Source organism: Macrosteles quadrilineatus, unplaced genomic scaffold (assembly GCF_028750875.1).
Source record: "Macrosteles quadrilineatus isolate MER2022 unplaced genomic scaffold, UCM_ALF_1.0 Scaffold_1__1_contigs__length_201487025, whole genome shotgun sequence".
Taxonomy (NCBI): domain Eukaryota; kingdom Metazoa; phylum Arthropoda; class Insecta; order Hemiptera; family Cicadellidae; genus Macrosteles; species Macrosteles quadrilineatus.
The window spans coordinates 190,248,798-190,269,212 of NW_026542594.1; positions in this window are offsets into that span (position 1 = coordinate 190,248,798).

Genomic DNA, 20,415 nt, shown 5'->3' on the forward strand with positions numbered 1-20,415 from the left:
TTAAAAATTATTATAGTAAAAAACATATTGATAGAAACTTTAAAGGCCTGGTACAAGTACTTGAGGTGGTTTTAGCGTTTTGCTTGATTTTAGTTTCCTTCAACCCACTACGATTGCCTTTAAAACAGAAATTATGGGAATTAGCATAACGTAACAGGAATTCTAGTTTGTGACTAGCTAAACTTATGACAAAATAAGGTTGTCAAATACCATATCATACAACTGTAATTATTTTATACCTATGTACTTAAATAATCTGTAAAAAATGTATTAGTCACTTAAGTTGCATCGGTGAGAGATTAATTCGTATGATCGTGTGAATATTTGTAAACTTAGCCGAAGTATTTTTCTATTTTGTAAATAAAAAAAACCAAATTAAATGTCAAACACTCTAGGAGGGAAGTCTAAATGTGTTAAAGAATTTAAAGTGCTAAGCCACTTGTTTAACGAATTAATGATAATACATAAATGTAAATTTCAAAACAACACCCCACATAGTGTATCTACACTATCAAAACCAGTGAATACAACAGTGTATTTTCGGTGTTTCTAACACTTATTATTTTGTAAAAGCTGCTGGTCCTTATAAGTACTTTTATGATCTTAAAGCACACTTGGTGAACAACCTTTGGTGCCTTTTTTATCCACCAAAAAGGCATAGAATTGCTAAAATAGTAAATCAGCTGTATTGAACGTTATCAATGTAGTACGCAATGTGAAACATTCTGTTTTAGGACCGAAATGTTAAAACAATTCCCGGGCGTAGGTAACTTTGATACAAGTTTACAATTAGAAACTCAACTGCATTTTTATTCAGAAATTGTAGACTCTGACTCAGTTTCTTGTGTCTGTGACGAGTGATAGTCAGGTTGAGGCAGACGACAGCGAACAGCTGTGTGAGTGACGTCATACTCGCTCAACCAATCAGAAGCCTCCGAATGACACTTGCTGCGATCTAAGCATAATTAAATGGCACGAGATGCCCTAGCACGACGGTAAGAATTTAAATTAAATCTTTATTCATCCATAATTAACAATACAAGTCGTATATTGTTATGTTTTACAAAAATCATAGAAATAATGCTAAGATGATACTTATGAATAATTTACAGATACGCACGTCTTGTGTAATACTGTACTTAAATAGCTACTTCGCCATAGGGGGATTCGCTAAAAATATAGTTTTATACAATACTATTCCTATTAACTATTAACAATACTATTCCTGGAGCTGATCTTAGTTAGGAATTCTCGGACTATAACATGTAAACTTTATCAACAGATATTTGTGTTTTTTACATTTTAACAGGTTTGCTTGAGATAGTGGAAGTGAGTTGAAAAGTATTATCCCGTTGTATTGAAAGTGTTTCTTGAAAACAGTTGTTGAATGTTTAAGGAATCGTAATGTGTGTGAATTTTGAGTGTATTGGTTATTTACAAAACAGTCAAATTGAGAAAAAGTCAGTTTTACAAATATTTAAGATTCAGGATTGTAAATATATAAAAATGTCAAGCCTTTGGCACATTCACATTGAAAAATATTCACGGTAGGATTTACGCTTTAAAAGAGAGAAAATAATCTTCTTAGCTCTTATTTGAGGAATTTAAACAATATCTCAGTCTACTGGCACCCTTTTTTCGCATGTGAATCCCATTCATTCATCACTCTAATAGATACGATCTATCCAAACTAATACTATCCTAACTATGCTAGTTTTGGTCCACCCTGGGGGTCCATTCCCAGTACCCGCCATGTCTGACGAGCCTTCCCCTATCCGCCACCTGGGGAGGCGCCCGATAGGAGACTAGCAACTCCACACGGGAAAAATATGGTAGAGACGGGTGGAGTCATTTGTACAACCTAAATAAATTGATATTTAAGTAAACAAAGCCCCATAGCACAAATACATTGGATAGTAAATTTAAATTAGATTCAATCTGTGAAAATATTTGTCTTATATACTAAAGGATTACTGTTTAAATTACTGAATTCTCCGACATGATGTTATTAGACCTTAAACACAGGACTCTTCAAGGACTTCCTACATTTTTAGAGATACAACCAACATTTTTTGATTCCACAATAATGTATAATAAATTAGATTTACAGCTAAATGTGCTTTATTAGGAGTATAATAGCCATTTCAAGGGGCCGTTTCCCGAAGATTTTGTCTAGTACTACTCCAAAAACAAAATGACTTCAGAAATAAAAATTTTGTGCTTTTCAGTACCTATAGTTAAAACAATATGTAGCTTTTTTTACTAAGGTCCTTGCCAAATAATAAACATGAAGTGTTATAGATTAGGCCGTACCCACCTGAACATTCCTAGATTTATTTTGACTCCGGCCGTCTCTACTACTTAACCCTAACTCATACTAGTTTAAACCTATGAAGGTGCAGCTATAGAGATTGGTTACATAAAAAATACTAAAAAAAAAATCTTTTCAAGAGGAGGTCTGCAATACAACAATTTTCCTGTGTAAATGAAGGTGATGGGAACTCGTTTGTGTCCGACCAAAATAATGTATTATTTTGGAAATAATTTGTTTTGAATTAAGATATACAAACAAATACAAAGGTGAAGACTATCTCTATAGCCACACCTCTTTTTAAAATATATTTTGACTAAAATATCAATTGAAGGCCCAGATTCAAAACAATGAGGTTATTTGTTATTGAATACGTTGAGTTGATTTCCTAACAGAAGTTAACAACAAAAAATACTACTTACTGGGCCATTCTAATATTTGATGCTAGTAAATCAATAACTAAGGCCATGATGCCAGCCTATAAATATATTAACTTAAATAATAAATAGAACTAAAAATTATGTATTATGATGTAAACACCCACCATTTTAGTAACGGTACAGGAGTCACAGTAGGCTTCATTATTTAATATCAACTAAACTTTAAAACTATAAACTTTTCATGTTATTAATCCCGGTCACGAGGTTAACACAAGTATAATTTAACAATACCTGCACAGCTTATATTAGTTTAAATTTTATCATAGATGAATTTCAACCCGTTATCTTAAGTGTTTAGGAAGATTTAATAAATAAACCCGGATTCATAGAATATGTTTGCAGATGTGTTTCCTTGTATCCAGGCTAAATTAAATCACATAAATATAAGATATAAAAAATTGAGTACTTCCTACCTTTGGTTGGCTTCAGCTGAAAATTTACCAAAATGATGTGAACAAAGGCTTTTAGATGTATGAATTTCGGAAGGTTTTCTTTCTGATAATTAATATCAAACATTTTCACATCTACGTAATACTCCAATAATTAATCTTTGCTATAGAAGAATTTAGTTTTAATTGATGACTAATCAGGAATGGATTTACTACATGGGGCTTGATGGTAGTTGTTCACATCATACTGGCAATAACAGAAATATACACTATACAGTACAATAACATAGGAACACATATTGTAACAAAATGCATACACACCATAAAATATGTTATACACCAAACAAGATAAAAATATTGCTTAAAACTGCGTAGACAAATTTGATGTAAAGTTCGACGATTAAGATTAAAACGTAAATGTTATGACTAAAGCTTAGATTATATATGCAGGACGATGGTAATTATACTCCAACCTTTTTTTGTAAAAAATATTCAAAGGCGTCTGTCGATAATCTTGTTTCTCTTGATTATGTGGTAAACTGGCCAACAACTGCAACTTTCCAATACATTTTCCCCGACACGTGGTTGAAATAGTACCAAATTTCCCTTAATTGGATCTTTATTCGTACATGTTGCTTTAAATCGAAACTACATGTCCGTACTAAGCCTACCCGAAGCCTGGATACAAGAAATGTCTTAAAATCTAAAACCTGCATCGTTGGGCGAGGAGATTAGTATTTTGAAGGAGAAATTGATTTTATAACAAGTCTAACACTAACCTATGTGTTTTCCTGGCTATCAAATAATAATATTTAAATACTACTGTAAAAAAGTAGGTTTAAACTCCTGTTCAAACTGTGACCCAAAACCTAAACTTGGCTTAAATCAATATTCCTCTGGCACAAGTTGAAATATTTATGAACTATACTCATGTTCTGTATACTATGTATTTCAATTGGAATACTTAGCCAAGTATACTTAACGTAGGCCTATACGTGTAAGATTGTGATGAATAAATATAATACAAGTAAAAGTTTAAATAATTAAATAATGTAATTTGTAATTTAAAATATAGTGAAAAAACCTAGATACCCATTTGCAGCAGGCCTGGAACAGAAGTTGTGGGAAAGAAATCCACTGTTTCTTATTTAGTATAATTGGAAATTTCCCTATTACTTGATTAGTTCTGTTTATTTTTCTGTTTAGGTACATCACCTCGTTATTTTTGCAATGAGAACTTGGAAACATATTTACAAACCGATTATGAAAATTAAAATACTTAGTGATGTCCTGTATGTGATTTAACTGAAATCTGAAAACTGAATTGAAACGCACGATACATTTTAATAATGCAGTACAATTAAATATAGCATTTGTTATGATAAACTTTAAAATGTTTTGGATTAGACAACTCTAATGGCACACCGAGTCAACACCATAAATACGGTAACCACTTACCAAAGAATTGCATTAGAAGTTTAAAATCATTTAGAATTTTATATTATGTATAAACCGTAACAACAATTGTGTAATGTTCCGTTAAAAGTTAATTATATGAAGATATTACAAATATTCTTATCTTGTTAGTAATTTGGTATAATTCCCTGATATGTCAAATACGACACAACATATGCAGCCCGCCTAGTCTCAGGTATGACGTAACAATCAGCTGTGACAGTCCGGCCGCAACTGTCCCAGCCTTTTGCTTCGTCAGCTGAGATGAGTGAACGACAAGAAAACAACTAAAGTTAGTATTTATTATGCCTAGATAGGTACACAGATGAGTAAATTGAAATCGTCAGAATATACTGCTGTTTTGTTAACACCATAGCTGCAGCTGATAACAGTGATAACACTTTGATATTTAAACTATTGTTTAATTTTAGCATAAAGGTTTGAAAGTTTTGCTAGCTAGCTGTATCACCAAACATTACTGTACAGGTCTGCTGAAAATGGGGGGGCTTTATTGTTAAAAATATTGATTCAACTGTAAAGTACCTAATCTGTCTCCCTACCTCTAACTCTGAATCCCGATTTTTTTATACTCATAAACTTGATTTTGTGAAATACCCTGCGAGAAAAATGTCTTAAATGCCTCTTACATGGATACAGGTTAACCAAAGTCTGAAATCTTAATGTGCAATAAAATTATAGTTTATATGCGAATTAGCGAAATAGTAATAAGAAAACCCTATTAGGAAATAATACCTTCGTAGCCAAGTGCTGACACCTAACAGATTGTCTAAAAAATCCTAACTATATCCTTTCTTTTAGGTATGGTTCATGCTCTAACCTCTCTACGTTCCAAGCCCAACGATGCGAAGGTCCAAATCTACAAGGCACAAAAAAAGTCTTACCTTTGGTACGACTGCAACCACTAACCTGTAAACAAAATTGTTTATGTTATCGGTGCACTTAGATAAGCTATAAAATCTCTACAATATTAGGGTTAATAGGACACATAGCAATTTGTATCAAGGAATACTCGATTCCCTAACAATACTTATAATTTCATTTCTCAGGTCACGTGCTCTATTAACCTAAACACGCACAAAATTGTTCACTTTGGCTAAGTTTTTGCAGCTTTAAACAAAGAGTACAATTATTTTCGTTTAATTAATCTTACATGCCTTTTTACATTTAAAAAGTATTGAACTCTACGTAAAATTATTGATAGGATAATAGCCTATTGTTCATTATTTCCTAAGAATATACCCACGAAGTATCTGCGTTTGTGCATAAAATTATTTATGTTCATCATCAATTCCACAAACCCTAAGGCTAAATCAGTTTATAAATAAAGCTATTAAGATATTTGTTAGTTATCAAAATGTGTCGAATATTTTGGGCTATATTTGATTCAAAATTCCATTAATCCTACAATTAAAATTGGCTACCTTAGAGGCTTACCCGTAGTTTGAGTATAAAACCTAATTTTTGTAAATAGGGAATAAAACTTACTAGTTTAAGGAAATGTTTTAGGGATTGTCCAAACTGGTACCTAATATGAAAATTTGCATGGACGGTCGGTTTGCTGCATTAGGGGTATTATTCAATTGGGCAATAACAAATCTCAATACAATCAAGTCATTGATGTTTTAGGAAAATAGGCTACCAAACATTCAAGCTGAACTAGGCACTTTTTAGGCAGAATATGTGATATGATGAAAGAATATTTATGTACTTACTTCACCTAAAGTAGGAAAATATCAATTCAAAAATGTTACACAAATATCAGTTGCATCATTTGAAGTACTGTTCTTAACATTTTACTGCGTTTTAACCAGAGATATCACTCTTTTAAAATAAGCATTAAATATTTTTAAAAACGAAATACGCTATGTAAAGTACAGAACGAGATTTTGGCGATCATGGTGAAGATAATACTAGGATATCATCATATAGTAACGGTTAAAGTACAGTATTGCACAACCAACATTGATTTTTATTTAGTTTCTGCAAAAAGTAAGCTTTGTGAATAATTGAAAATACCAACCAGAATTACTACTGCAATGAATCGTCAGGACGAAGATCCATGTCGTCACAGGTCGCTTCAAGGTCACATGACACTAACACTGAACACTAACACTTAACACTAACACTAATTTACTAAAACACACTCACGAACACTACGCGATAGAGAACACTCACTACAAGGACACGATCGAAACTACTCGAAGAAACATGAAAATACAGCGAATGATTCAACGACAACAATGAGCCAATGAGAAACTAGCAAGTCATGCGAGTATATCAGCTGATCAGCTGACAACGAAATAGGTTTTTGGTTAGTATACTAGCCAACAATTAGTACGCTGCATCAAACTGTTGGTATTATAATTTAATACAATATTACTACGGTATATTTATTACATAATTACGTATAATGCATAGTATAATTATAATAATTGATTATGTAATGTAATACTATATTGAACGATATAATATGAAAACATTTAAATAACTCACCGGGTAAAATCTAATATTTCTAATCCCCCCCCGTTATTACTATGGGAAATTACATTGTAAGTGGCTGGCTTTGGTATGGGGGATTTAAACCCTTTCTTAAGTGTTATTTACCTCAAATTTCGTAAACATTTTGTACGTGAGACTAGATTTTCCTGAAAATTGTCGATAGTGGTATTTACAAATGTTAAGGCCCTCTAAAATACCTGTCAATATTATTTTTTTCAACGAGCCCTGATAGGCAAACGGTTCGTCCTATCAAAAAATGGACTTCAAAATCATTCTACCTTTTTTAAAGATCTAATCCATTGTAATTGAACTTTATTCGTATTCCTGGTCCTTCACCCTTAGGTAGAGAAAGGGGCTTCAAAATTGCCACTTTTATTTGTGTTTCTTTTCCCTAACCATCGCAATTTTTCCCATATCAGCCCCCCTTTTTATCAACCCCTTGTAATATTCTCATATATTTGATTGACTTCCCACAAAAAAATATATCCCCAACCCAAACATGCAATCCAAGGCTTATTCTAAACTCAATTTCTTTATAGTTTGTGGGCCTGGGTGAGTAGGCCTATTTATTACCCCCCTCCCCCCCTTCCCCTTCCCCAATTGCATTGTGAGTATTGTAGTACCTTAACTGTACTGACGTTTAAAGATATTTTAAGCCAAAATTAATTCCTTTAATTAATTAAGTAGCTTTACGTATATGCAAATTACTATATTTTCTACGAGCTCTGGTGGGCAAACGGTTAGTCCTATCCAAAAACGGACACTAAAATCAGTCTTAGCTTTTTTGGAGATCTACAACTTTGTAATTTAACATTTCTTCCTATCTCAGCTCCTTTGCCCTTAAGTAGCGCTATTTGCTTCAAAAATTGCCGATTTGCATGACTTTTTTCTTTGTTTTTTGAATTTTTAATATCAAACAGTATTTTTATCCCCAAAAATAGAACTGGATTACAAATTACTATATTTTGTATGAGCCCTGACATTATGTTTTATCAAACAATATTTTAACAGCAAAAAATAGTACTGGATCAGACTTACCATAGTGCAATCTTCAACTTCAGTCCTTTCACTACTTACGATCCGAACAATGGATATTTCTTGTATATGTCCAATGGAAATATTCTTGGTCTTACTCTTATGGCAAACTTTAGAAAATGGATAGTGGATATTTGAATACAGGAATTAGAAGATTTATACTAGCTGTTTTGTAAATGATACTTTACAAGTGAGTGTGTGTTATTAAAAAGCCTTATTTTTTTGAAATTTTAAGTATATTCATTCTATTGAATAGTCTCTCCCAAACCAACTAAGTTCAAGTTTTTCTCTGATAGTTTTCGTTAGGCAGGCTAACGTGTTTTTGATTAACTAAATCTATTTGTATTGTGTTTACATATTATCCACTGCATCTATGAATGGGGGAGCAAGCTGGCCTAGTGGTTAGAGCGCGTGACTTCGGTTCCTGAGGTGCCGGGTTCAAATCCTGCCAAATCATTAATGGATTTTATCCATGTGATAATGCCGCAACCCCTAGGTCTAGCCTATTCTAGTCCAAGGAAAAAACATTTTATTCTGAGAGCTTTATTAAGCTAAAGACTAACAAATTAATTATTCTAGTTATTCGTTCACCGCATGAAAACAATACCTTATATTTCTGCCATTAAAATACACCTCACCTCAACAAAGCAATGTGTTCCGATTAAAACACAGCTCTATGCACTCTTTGCTTGAATCCAACTTTGTTCTGACTTGGTTTTAATTATTCATTGCATAAAAGAACGATTGTGTAAAGCTGGGTTAAGTAGTTAGCGGTTTGGGAAAAGCTGAATAGGCGTAATTGGTTGAATACTTTTTTCACGTTATGAATCACGTGTTTAAAATTATGAATGCATCTATTTAATGCAGTTTTATTATATTCATAGAATTTATAGTGGGTTATATCAACTGGCGTCCAAACTAGTGGGAATTTTGAATTTAAATGCTTTATATGTGTGTTCTTTTTACTCGTGTTATCACACTGAATTTTGCTGAACTTTTTTAACATTTTACTAATGGTCGTTTCGTTAGGAATTAAATGTTTAAAATTATATACTTTTTTACTATGGCTTTGGTAAAATTTAAATAAAAGGAAATATCTCTTCTCATATGCTACATGACTGTCCGGCTATATCGTTGGATGTGGCTGCTACATTTTAGTTACAACCTAATAAAAAATAAACCTAATTAAAAGTTTAGCATATTTTATAAATTATTAAATTCCATCACAGATTAAAGAGAGTAGACATTAGTAGAGATTAGGTCTTCTCTGTTCTATCTATAATTATTTTCGAGCATCAACAACTAAATTTGAATTAACCAAAATACTTTTAGCTAATTTCCCATATAGGGAATAAGCTATTACCACAGGTGTCATGGTAAGACCTAGACCCGGGACCGATTTACTTTATCGTCTTTAGGTCCCCAGAGGCCAAAAAACCCGTCCAAATATATATATATATACATATATATATACATATATGCGGCGAGGTAATTTATTCCTACTTCTTTTTTAAGACACAAGCAAACCCACAGTTTCAGATCAACGCCGAATAGTTCACTGTGACTTTAAATAAAGAGAATGGGAAAACTTTCGCTGTGAATAAATGGATTCTTTATCCTAACGTGACCGTCGGGAACCGTTCTGCGGCTTTTGCTTTTTACATCAGGTGAAAGTAATCCCATTCTTTGTGCGGTTTATACGCTGTGTAGTGTTACGTCTAAACAGTTTAAATCTTTTCAAAAAGTTTGACACCAAAAAAGAGAAGTATGAATGGGACTGTTTAATAATCGGGGTTTTTGTTATGTCAATGCCCCTTCTCGTATTAGTGTCCCTTGTGTATGTTAATGTTAATGTCCACTTAAAACATTGGTATTTGATTATGTTTTGAGGGAAGGTTCAAGAAATTGTTTTTTAACAGTCTAATATACACATTTGGTTAAGTAGCACCATTTATTGCCAACCCATATGACTGAAAAACAATAATCTTGGGTGGTTGCTAGTTATGTAGTGTTCAAACTGTTCAACCAATGTCTTACATTCCGAATTACTACTGCATAATATTTTTTTGTCAACCTAAAAAGTTTAATTGTTTATATTTTGTTCTGGATATAATTTTATACATCCTATGTTATAACACTTTTAAATTGAGTTTTTAATTGTTGTTTCATGCGATTTTCTGTCATAAAATTATTATTTACACTTGCATATATTATTGTAACTGGCGTTGTTCGATGGAAATAAATATTTTACAAATTGCATTTTGATCCACAATTTACTAGACATAGGATTGAACCCTAGACCTCCAGATTTCATGGCGAGTCTTGAATCCACGCGGAGGTCCAGACATTTTGATATTCATGATTTGTTGTGTCAAGAAAAGTTTAAATCCTAAACGAACATGAATACTAAGTACTTAATTCCGTAAATTATATCAACCTTTTTAACACCTTGATTTCTAATCAAACCCCTTAAAGTAATCGTTAGACAATATCGGTTTACATGCCTTAATTACGTTATCAATTATATTTTTTAGTCTGGGCAAATTAGGATTGATGACGTAATTAAGATATGTAAACCTAGTTGTATATTGTCAAACAATCAATTATAGAGGCAATTATGAATAAAATAATCGTAGGTCCTACTAGAAATATCATTGTATTTGTTAAAATTTAAAAACAGTATAATTGATCGACAAACATCTAAAACTTGTAATTATAGCTTGAAGTATAACTAATCGAGTTAAAATTTGCCATTTCATGTAGTAAAGGAGAATACTTAATTACTATAAGCCTACTGATATAAATCTAACATTAATACAGAATATCCGCCTGCCCCCAGACTCACAAACGAGGTTTTCGTTATACTCTAGCGACAACAACATTTTTGGTAGGCAATTCAAATTAATATATAGCTTTCAATAATATTGTCTTATTTAATTCTGGTTCCATTTAAAATTATAATTAGTTAATATCTAGCATATTCGAAAAATATATTTACAGATGGCGCAGTAAGCGTAAAGTAGAGCACCTCAAAAGTGGTATAAAATATTTCTCAGCGTCATATTTGCATCTTGTATAAGCCCGGAACTTTACTCCAGAGGCTATTTGTAAGCGTTGCTAGAGAATGTATTTTGTATAAAAACATCTTCTTTCCGACTTGATAATCCTAGCTTTTTACTAAGCGTTTTCATATCGTACAGTCTATGTGTATGCAATTAACAATTCTCTTTATTTTTACCAATAAACATACTATTAGTTGTATCGTGGAGATATAATACACATACATTTATTGTAGTATATTTGCTTATGGTTATTATATAGTTCATTGAATGCAAAGTAACCCAGATTTGTACAAGAGAAAGTAATATTTGTATAGTTTAATACTGTAAACTTACAACTGTTTATAATATGAATAAACTATTCAAAATTTTTATTATAATCTTGTAAGTACACAATTGACGCTTTTTACAACTATATAAGTTTCAAGAAAAGTATGAAATAACCGCTCTACATGACCAAAAGTAACGCGAGCTTTCAGAGTTATCTTTTGTGAAACGCCAGATTTATGTTTCACGCCTGCTCTTGTTCTTCTCCAAACTAATTTCTTCTTCCTCTTTCCTTTTCAAAAGAGTCCGGTAAACATTATGTTTCATAACTCAAAATTAGTTTAATTCACACTTGATTTAAACAACACATTATATACAGGTTTAAAATCTTGAAATGTTGCAAAACGTCTGTACTCGTATTTCATATCACCTGAAATCAGCTGTTTCCTAAGGTACCAGCTGTTATATGTTTTGTTTTGTAAATGGAAAAGAAATAAATAATTAACAATGTATGCGATTTTTGGACAATGGGTAATAGATAGCCTGGAAATTAGTACAAAATCGAAAAGGATCGTGAATAAAAACAGATGACACAATTGATTCGAAAGTTAACATCAAATCGAACCTCAAAACGTCTAAACCAGCTGTTACGTCAATTAGTATACGTGCCAGTGACGTAATTTGTTTATGTTTATTATCCATACCGTTCATGTTCTAATATCCGTGATACATAGAAACTAGGTAAAATTGGAATGTACTGAGTTAGGTTGAAGTGGAATAGACTAACTACAATGTGGTATCCTATAAAGAATTAAATCAACATTTAATCAAAATTCTAGAGCGTTCGACTTTTACCAAAATATATGTCTTTCTTCATACGATAAAAAAAGACATTTAAAAATCTAAAACTTCATTTAAGTAAAATGTTTTACATTCAACAAATTTTTTTGCTAAAATAATCAGGAACGTAAGTATATTTTGTGGGATATTTTCAACACAAAACTGCAGACAATATGAGGCGCTAGAGGGCGTCTGGTGACAGGACACGTATTTTTCTCATTTTTCCAAAATTCTCTCTACAAACGCCCAGACCACATATTCATTAGCTTCCACGTTAACTGAATACGAAACTCCGAGATAACAAAATGTGTAAATGTGTGCGAAAGTAAATCTTTTGAGCTTTGATTAAACTTGAATAAACATTGTTTGTAATATTTTTTGCATTGAGTTTTGTATAGTGTTTCGAAAATTACATTATTTTTTTCCATAATGAACTGCTATTTACTGCAATTGTTAATGCTAAAAAATATTTTTTCGTTGAACTTTTTTTAAACTGTTATTAAAATAAACACGATATGATTTGATTAAAAATGGTATTGTTTTAGATAGCATCCACACTTGTAAATTATATAAAGTAAAAATCTAATCAGTTTTCAATATTTATTGCAGGATAACTGGCAAACAAAATAGTGTCATTAGGTTATTGTCGGATAGTGTTCTTATGGTATATAGTGTTTCGAAGCAAAAACCTTATATAGTTATTTTGTAAGATAACCTATAATGTCAAATGTAAATTTAACCATTCAAAGAAGGAGCTAAGTAAGATATATATTTTACATTCATCCCTCAAACCTCACAACAAACTACCCTTGTTTGGATCCAACTGAAGTACAATTCCGTGCATCGAAATTGTAACTTTGGGGACTGCAGTGTGATCAGAATTCTTTATTCATCTAATTTGGAAGTTATTCTTACTATTTTTTAAGAAAACATTACATGTTCAATGAAAGTGCTTGTTAATAAAAATATTTGAATGTTTGAGGGTGATTGAAAGTGGTAGCAAATCTGATGTTTCGAAAATATCTTAGTGAAAATCCAAACAGGAAAGTGAAAACTCGCTTATTCTACAGGTTTGCTGCTGCGGGGGTATTTTATTAATAATATTTCATAGTTTTAACAACCAGTGGTTACAATTAATAGCGTCAGCACACAAACAAACGTCAAGAGCAACAATTCCAGTTCATGCTAAAGTGTTTATTGCATTTTGGAACATCTAATTTTTTTTACTTTCAGGATCTTAAATTAGTTAATTTTAATAATAGCCTTAAAATAGTTAATTAAAAACTACATACAATCACTGATATATGATCAGGTAGAACAAATTGAACTCCCTTGAAGTATAAGACGTACACACAACGAATGTATCCACTCATAAGTTTTACCAGCTCAAATTGTTATGATATTGTTTTAACTATTGAAGACACTCAATGCTTTACACTTTGTCTTATAGCAATCCAAAGTATATGTACGAAGTACTTCAATTGAACTTAATTATTTATCTACAATTACTAGGTTTGAAGGGATAACGCTACGAAAACTACATTCAATTGTAAGGACGCCTCAAATGTAAATTTAAACTATAAACTTATCGTCGAAATTTTCTCAAATCTACAGAAATCTTTGAAGTGACCTTTGTGAAGTAGTTTAAAGTCATTCAACTGTCTGGAAGAAATTATTAGTATTGTGTTAAAATAAATTAAACCAAACAAAACCGTCAAATAGTGATTGAAATGGCACTTTATTTTTGGAGAACCATATAAAATTACAAAATTAAAATATTTATAAAATAATACACACAATCCCCCCCTAAAAGAAATATACGTAGAAACATACGGTTTTCTGTTCAACGATGAACTATAATGGTCGTAACTAGCAAAAATAAACACTTCATTGGATTCTTCCAAATTTGCTCAAAATATTTTCTACGCGTTGAAACAGCGCTCAATAACATTACAATCGTCATTAAACTGAAAACGGGTTGAACAAATCGGTCTGTGGTGACAAAGTTCGCTGATTTGACGTCAAAATAAATTGAAATTCGAAATAGCAACACGCCGCGGTTTGAACCACAAGAAGTGAAATTAAACTAGATATTCACTGTGTTTGACATTTCACTGTTCTGTGATGTGAATGCAGTTTTATCCACCGTTTAAACGGACTAATTTATTTGCTTAGTAAATTGTAATTATGTAATATAACTTTAAAATATGTCTTGTTTCCAAGCTGTCAAATTATTTTATTTACTATATGTTTTCCTGTAAATTCGAAATAGTAAGTGAATGATATAATATGCAGCTACTTTAAAGAAAAGTGTATATGACTGTGATACATGAAAACCAAATTGAAATTAATGTTAGACTTGGATTTTATTAAATATCTTAACTAGCCAACGTTATCTGTTATGTGATAAAGTTATGTCCAAGTAGTTCGAAACCCATATGTAGATGTGTCTAACTATGATTAAACAATACTCCACATACGATTAATACTGTGTCTGAATTGTAGCCGTGCCTAAAAACAAACAAAAACACATAAAAATTTTTTATATATACACTATACAAAATTGCATTCTTAAACAGCCAATATTAATCTGGAATATTTAATGCAGTCTAAATTGATAACAAAGGACATTAAGCTTAATGAGTCTGTTGTAATCAAAGACAAAGTTGTTAAGAATTTAGGAAAGACAATTATGCAGGCAATTAGATTTCGCCTTTAGCAACTTAAGTTTTAAAATATCCTCTTAAGTTGTTAAATTTTAAAATTATTCGTTTTAATTGACTGTTAACAAAATAGTTTATCGAAAATCTTCAAGAATTTATTTTTCATATTAAAAGCCATTTTGTAAGATTTTTAATAATTAAAACATATTATGGTTACTAAAAGGGTTGCTTTAAATTACTTTTAAATTTCACCTTTTTTCTAATGGTTTTACTGATCACAGTTTAACTAGCTGTTACACCAACATAGCTCCAATACAAATAAAACTCTTATAACAGAGACACATACTAAAGATAAACTATGGATAAATACACGTTGCTAATCTCAAGATAAATCTTTGTAGAGTTATAAAACTTATTTACTCCATTGGTGAAGAAAAACACACTTTTGTGCGTTTATTATAGCTGAAAATGTAGGTTTTTTGCAATCAGTCGTTTGGGTAAAACGTTTTTTGTTTAAGGCCTAACGTTATTTTTTTATGTTATTGTAATTTAAAAGATTCTAAAATAAATAATTTCATACATCTTCATCAGATAATAAACTAAAAGTTTTTTTAAACTTTCTTTTCTAATTCAACTACTGTATAAGTTCAATCTGCAATAAAAAGTTTCATTTTATGTTCTATACAATTATTTACTGTGGTTAAATAACAGGTACAAAACAAGTAAATCCACATCTCTGTTCTCAGCTGCTTAATATAGACGGTTCAAATATTTAATGCCGAACTTGTAATATAACATGACTACAAGCTGCTGGGATATTACATTTCTCCTGTTGTAGTAAACAACTGGAATAGTTTTAACGGTCTTTGGAATCTGCACGGAGAATTCTCATGTAATATAATGAATGTTTGGTGCTAATTTTGAAACTGTTGAAAATAGTTGTTATTTTGAGAAATATATTTGTAGTTAAAAATGGGTAAAAGTATGTTTTATAGAAATTTTAATGCCATGATGAGGTAAAGTTTGATAAATCATGAGGCCATTGGAGTGTCTTTTAAATTATAAATATCTAAATTCTAACAAACAAATAAAATATAAACACGCCTTTTCCATTATATTTTAAATAAATACTTTTAGTATACTAGGTTAGTCAACAATTTGAAAACCTAGCCAATATTAAATCCCGTAATTTTGAAATAAAACTGTCTTTTACTTGTTTGAAAGACTTAGAGGCAGAGAAGTTGTTTGTGAAAAAATGTAAACAGTATTATATTATATAGGAGAATTTTGTTAAGGCACGTATTTTAGCCATTTTTCTTACTCTTTGTCTAAAAAACCGCCCAGTCCACATATTACCTTCAACACCTTAGTGCCACATAATACTTTTTACGATCGCTAAATACAAAATTTCATAGACAAAACAATTATGTAGTTAAATAGTAAGTTCTTGTATTAGGCCTGCAGAAAATGTTTGTGCCTTTTATGTATATTTTGTGGTAATGTATGAGCTTTTGGTATAAACCTGTTGAGTTAGGCAGCTGCTGTTTTGTTCTTTAGATACGTTCACATGATTCATTTTTATTTCAAATTTCACACAAAAATCTAACTTATACTAATATTTCACTACATATGATTTTACATAAATTCATAGTATTCAACTGGTAAAATAATTAAAAGCAAACACCCCATTAATTGTGATTGTAAGTATATTAATTCTTTAGGGTTTAAAAAACGAAACCAATATAATATCAGTTGAAAGACCCTCCAAGGGACGTTACAATGTAACATTGAATCTCGCAGGGGTGTAAAATATTCCTCAGGATCATTTTTGCATCTTGTATAAGTCCGGAACTTTCCTCTTGAGGCTATTTGTAAGCGTTGCTAGAGAAGGTATTTCACACTAAAGCACCTCAACTCCTGTCTTGTTGCATTAGGTCATAAACATTTCAAGATGTTTCCTGTTCATGCAGAAACATAATTCACAAAATTATGATAATACTAACAGCAGTTTTCAATATTAATTACAATAATGAAATTAAACAAAACCACACGTTCTTAAAAGATTATGGTAGAAAATTATGAATTATTTGCAAACTGTGATACTTACAATGGTACTCTAGCGAACAAGCATGTATATTAGTAGAGCGCGTGGCTTAGGTCACCAAAGTCCCTGGTTCAAATCCCGCAAGTCAACAATGGTATATATTTAAAATGCTGTGGGCCAAAGGCCTAGCCTAAAGTAAAGTGTAAGGTAATTTTAAGCTAAAAAAATTGATAAATGTCACTATACTAAACGAACTGGACCTAGAAGAAGAGGGTATAACTTCGGTCCCTGAGGTCTCGGGTTCAAATCTTAAAAATCACTAATGCAATTTTATTCATTCAAGTGATATTCCACAACCGTTCATGCTAAGCCTGAAATAACAAGAGGTTAGAGAATTTCCAAAATAACAGAGATTACTATTAGATAATTTAAAGGAATATAATCTGAATCGATATAGGTATAAAGAATTCAGACCGTATCGCACTCTCTAGTCGCGAATGTTAAGTAGCAAGATTGCACTTTACTTAGTTTTGACGAGAGTTTGTTTTCTGGTATAAGGGATGAATGTTAAATAGTTTACTTTGTTCTGCTTGGCCGACTTTATAACATCAATGGTATTCGGATTACTTTCAACAGGATCTCCTGATTCAATTATTTTGTTAAAAATTTTTATTTCAATTTGGAATCCTTGTAATGGGTTTTATTTGTGTGTCGTTCAACGAATGAATTACAACCACTGTGTACAAATTCAGAGTCAATGTGTAGATACAAATTTATTTATTTATCTATTTTTGTACTCATATAAACGAATAACTTATTTCAAGTGGGAAAGATTTTAAATAATGTAAAATAACGGTGAAAAATCAACAATTTCATAAAGTATACCTGATAAAAATATAAATTTTAACAACAATAATAGACTAGGCCCGTTTTCAAAAAAAGGCAATGCAAGAAGCATTTCATGTAACAATTGGGGAAACAACGTTTTTAGGGTATTTCGGCCCTGCTGAGTACGAATCTGCCTGTTGCCAACGCGAAATTTGAACCGGAAGTGCGGTATCCAAGATGGCGGCCAAAACTCTGTTTGCCCCATATCTCCCTTGTTAGTTGGCCTAAAATAATGGTTTAAACGTGTATATAGGGAGTTTTCAGATGCCAAGCACATTAAAACACTCAAAATTAACTTAAATTAAGTTTTGAGGGCATATCTTCCAAAATGGCGCCCAAGATGGTCGCTAAAAACTCTAATTTACGCATATCTCCCTTGTTTTTTGGCTTAAAATAATTATTTAGACGTCTGCATAGGGGTTTTCTCGGATGCCAAACACATTGCAACACCCAAAATTTACTTACATTAAGTTATGGGGGCATATATTCCAAGATGGCACCCGAGATGGCCGCCAAAAACTCTTATTTCCATATATATATATCCCTTGTTTGTTTGTTTAAATTAATTATTTAAACGTCTACAAAGGTATTTTCTCGCATGTTAAATCACATTTCAACACTAATTATTTACTTTCTTTGAGTTTAGATGTTTCTAAGATGGCAATAAAAACATTATTGTGCTTACGTGATCTCCGTGCGTATTATTGTATTTAGTGTTTAAAACCAGTCAGATATCTATTAGTGGCTGAATATTTGCTACTATTTTTGAAATACTAATTGAAATTTAGCAATGTCAAAGTAGAAGACAAATTGTTTAATGTACTCTGGTGGCACCGTAGATAACGCGTAGTATAACAGAACCTGTAATTAAGTAATTGTAGAATTAATTGTGTATGATGTTGACGAATCTATCACTTATTTAAGGTGTCCAGTTATGTAAATATATTTTAATTGTAAAATATAACGATGCCATACGTATGTTTTGTATGTTTTACGGCAATAAATAATTTGATTTGATTTGATGTTATTTGAACGTTTAGTCCAACAGAACCTGTAAAAATTATTGTTTAGACCATACCTAAAATATTGTATTGATCTTGTGGTACCACCCATCAATGGAGGTTTGTTTACCATGGGTCTCAATGGATGAAATAGATTTTTTTTTTAGTTTTTTTATGGCAGCATTGTGTTGGCTGCACTGATCAACATTATTAGTAAACAATTCTTATTCTTTTTAATATCTTATGTTGGCCTACCGTCTATAAAAGTTAGTTTATGAAGAGAAAGTAAACAATTGTATACATGTGTACAAAATAAATGTTAATAAGGTAACATCTTTTGTTTTCCAACCGTCTATAAAAGTTTGTTTGTGAAGAGAAAGTAAACATTTGTAAATTTCTAAGAAATAATTATTTGACGTAAGTACAATTTGTATTAAATCCTAAGTTCATTCAAAATTAGCAATAGGGAGTTTTTGAACCCTTCGTTAAACAATCACGGTAAACGCAATACGTTATTTTCACATTTAATAAACGAGAAAACATAACGAATAGCGTTTACCGTGATTATTTAACAAATGGTTCAAAAACTCCTTATTGATAAGTTAAAATAAACTAAGGATTACAAATTGTACTTACCTCAAATAATTATTTCGTAGAAATGCATACAGATGTTTACTTTCTCTTCACAAACAAACTTTCATAGACGGTTGGGAAACAAAAGATGTTACCTTATTAACAATTATTTTGTACACATACAATTGTTTACTTTCTCTTCATAAACTAACTTTTATAGACGGTTGGCCTACATAAGATATTAAAAAGAATAAGAATTGTTTGCTGATTAATGTTGATCAGTGCAGCCAACACAATGCTGCCATAAAAAAAACTTTAAAAAATCTATTTCATCCATTGAGACCCATGGTAAACAAACCTCCATTGATGGGTGGTACCACAAGATCAATACAATATAACAGTACAGTATCATTGTTAATATTGTCACCAAATTGTTTATTAGGCTATTATTTATTAATGTGTTATAAAGAACCTTTGTTTAGTTTAATTTACATGCACCACCTCTTGCGGATTTTAGGTATGTTCTAAAAAATAATTTTTACAGGTTCTGTTGGACTAAACGTTCAAATAACATCAAATCAAATCAAATTATTTATTGCCGTAAAACATACAAAACATACGTATGGCATCGTCATATTTTACAATAAATATCTATTTACATAACTGGACACCTTAAATAAGTGATAAATTCGTCAACTTCATACACAATTAATTCTACAATTTCTTAATTACAGGTTCTGTTATACTACGCGTTATCTACGGTGCCACCAGAGTACATTAAACAATTTGCCTTCTACTTTGACATTGCTAAATTTCAATTAGTATTTCAAAAATAGTAGCAAATATTCAGCCACTTCATATTGTACATATATTATTTGTGTGTGTCGTTCATATTGTGTTGTTTCCATTTGATATCTGACTGGTCTTAAA